The following is a 3,303-nucleotide window of genomic DNA, read 5'->3' on the forward strand; positions in this document are numbered from 1 at the left end:
AAGAGGCCAAATTCTCTAAAGAGTCCATCATAGAGCGGGCTACTGAAGAAACATCAAAGAAGATTGATAATTTGTGACTTGTTTCAGGAAGCTACGCGTATGTCGCAAGTCACAACTTCACAGGAGAGGCATTTGAACGCTTATACTTTTATTTTTTATGAAAATTTGTTTTTTTGTTAAATTACGAGACTAGTTGGTTTAGCCACAGAAAAAGACAGGAATCTTCCTGCTTGCCATGATTGGCTGAGATGACAACACTTGGTATGTAAAGCATAAGCAACATGTTTTTATTATTTAATTTACCTCCAACATGATTGGCACTACTTTTACTGGTCTCACATCATTTCTGTATTTTCCAGAGGTATGTGTAGTCGGGCTGTCTTCCTTCAGGAATCTGTGGAGAAAATTGCTGCCACACATCTCAAGGACTAAGCCCAGGACAGGACAGTGCCAGAGGAACAACCATCAGGTCTTCAGATCTGCCAGAAGCTGTTAAGTCAGCCAAGCTGAAGAAGCAAGAGCAGCATCTCCTGCTTGTTCAGAGTGAGCGGTCTGTCTACCAGAAGATGGTTGGTGACTGCAAGACCACCTGTCAAGACCTGCAGTTGTCTCTGGGGGCCCTACTGAACCAGCAAGCAAAGACATCAGGATGCATTACAAGCGTTGATTTTACTCAACAAGTAAGCTACATTTCTTCCTTTATACTGATTAAGGACATACAGTACCAGTCAAAAGTTTGGACACACCTACTCATTCAAGGGTTTTTCTTTATTTTTACTATTTTCCATTGTAGAATAATAGAGAAGACATCAAAACTAACACATATTGGAATCATGTGGTAACCAAGAAAGTGTTAAACAAATCAACATATATTTTCATATTTGAGATTCTTCAAAGTAGCCACCCTTTGCACACTCATCGACAACGATGAGACAGCCTATAGGGAGGAGGTCAGAGACCTGGCAGTGTGCGATTAAAAATCCTACAATGTGATTTTCTGGATTTCTTTCCTCATTTTGTCTGTCATAGTTGAAGTGTACCTATGATGAAAATTACAGGCCTCTCTCATCTTTTTAAGTGGGAGAACTTGCACAATTGGTGGCTGACTAAATACTTTTTTGCCCACTGTACATGTACAAATTACTTCGACTAACCTGTACCCCGTACATTAACTCGTACCGGTACCCCCTGTATATAGCCTCGTTATTGTTATTTTGTTGTGTTTCTTTTTACTTTAGTTTATTTGGAAATATTTCTTAACTCTTTCTTAACTGCACTGTTGGTTAACATGTACGTAAGCATTTCACAGTAAGGTCTACACATGTTGTATTCGGCGCATGTGATAAAGTTTGATTTGATTGTTTCCTAAAATGCAGTGTATGTTAATAGCATTTTGTAGCTCTGTGTTCTCTTGCTTTATCCAACGTAAAAAACACAATTTCAAATGTTGCTACATGAGACTGAATCAAGGCGGTCGGTCACATTTGTCAGAGGCTGTCTGTCTGCTTCACACAGTTGTGAGCGAGAACAAGGAACATGTAACGTTCCTCTAGAACGWGCTGAAGAAACTGCAATCCCAAAATAATGAGCTGTGTGAGAATGTAGCTGAACTTCAACGGTACCCTCGCAGGTGGAATAGGAAAATCCAAGGTGAAAGAGAGGTAGAGGGAAGAGGACATTAGGGAAGCAGTCAWCAATATACTGGGAAAGGTGGTTCCGTGCATCAAAGACAAGCTAAGAGACGTGATCGACGTGGTACATCGKCGTGGTACATTGGGAAACGAAGATCTGATGGATCACCTCGCAATGTCATCAGGGACATCATCTGGAAAATGGCCAAGGGGAACACGTTTCTGGATGAGAAGAAGCTCTGCATRAAAGAGGCTCTGATACCGCAGGATAAGACTGCCAGGGAGAAACTGTGGCCGCTTATACAGAAAACACGACAAGAGGGAAAGAAGGCTGGATTCAAGGGCCCACGCGCATTCATCGAAGGAAGAAAGATTACTGGTTAACTCGGATGACATAAACCACACTTGAACTATGAGTACTGCCAGGAGTACATTTACTGTACTGCCACGAGTAAATTTACAGTTCGAACGATAATTTATGAAAAAAAAGGGATTTGTTGTACCGTTAACCACCGCTACCTCAGCTGAGCGTAGTTTTCCGTCTGAGTAACCCTCTCAAGGTTTATAGTTTGTTTTATTGTTCACATTACTACATCTGTTGTCTAGTTTGTGTCTCTTTATTTTTTAATGCAGGAGTTTGTTTTCAACTCACTCAATATTGTTAGCCTGAATGCTAGGGGTTTGAGACAAGGAAAGCCTTATTTTTATATTGTCAACGCAGTAATGCAGATTTTGTCCTTCTTCAGGAAACTCATTAGTYTGAAAGTGACTTGAAATTTTGGAAGTCGTGGCCTATTTCACTCATGGATCAAACCATTRTGCTGTTGTTTTGACGATTYTCCACAAGTTTAAAGGTGACATTCTCGAATCCACATCTTCACAMGATGGCAGATGGGTCAAAGTAACTGTTAAACTTGACAATGCTATTTTCATCATCTGTAATGTGAATGGACATAACTCACATGCTCCAAATAAGACCCTTTTTACGCAACAAATACTCAGGTGATTTAACAAAACAACCTGATGACTCTACGTCCGTTTTCCTCTCGAATGGTAAAGCTCTCAAAATTAGCAATATCATCACAACGTTATGCAAGGATCTCTCTGTTGATGATGCCTGGCGTTATTTCAATCCAGATGAAAAAGGTTGTACCTGGACCAAAAAATTATGTCACATAAATCTAGAATAGATTTTTCCTAATTTCCCCCTTTTGTTACAATTGTTATAGATGTAATCATCAGTTTGCTCTCTTTTTCTGATCATCATTTGATTTCCCGGAATTTACAAGCTACTAAAAAATCTAAAAGGTATTCAAAGATATTGGAAATTTAACACCACTTCTTAAAGATCCTATTTTCATTGGAAACATTAAAAATGTTAGCCAAAAGATATTTTTCGCAAAGAAAAGACATGCATGGAAGTAGATGGGAATTCTTCAAACATAAAGTCAGCAATTGTAGCCATAAACGTGCCAAAAGTCTAGAAGCACCTGAAGAACCTTAGAGAAAAAGATTTGATGAGCAAGCTTGACAGTTTTCTAAAAGAAGAAGAAGTCTGTATTTCAATCTTTACAACTAGAATTAGAACAGCTTTACACGATCTGGCAAAGGGTGCCTTCAGAAACGAGAGAAACACTTGAAAAAAAAATTACAAAAAAAATCTATAACGACA

This window comes from Salvelinus sp. IW2-2015, linkage group LG15 (genome assembly GCF_002910315.2).
Source record: "Salvelinus sp. IW2-2015 linkage group LG15, ASM291031v2, whole genome shotgun sequence".
In the NCBI taxonomy this organism is placed as follows: Eukaryota; Metazoa; Chordata; class Actinopteri; order Salmoniformes; family Salmonidae; genus Salvelinus; species Salvelinus sp. IW2-2015.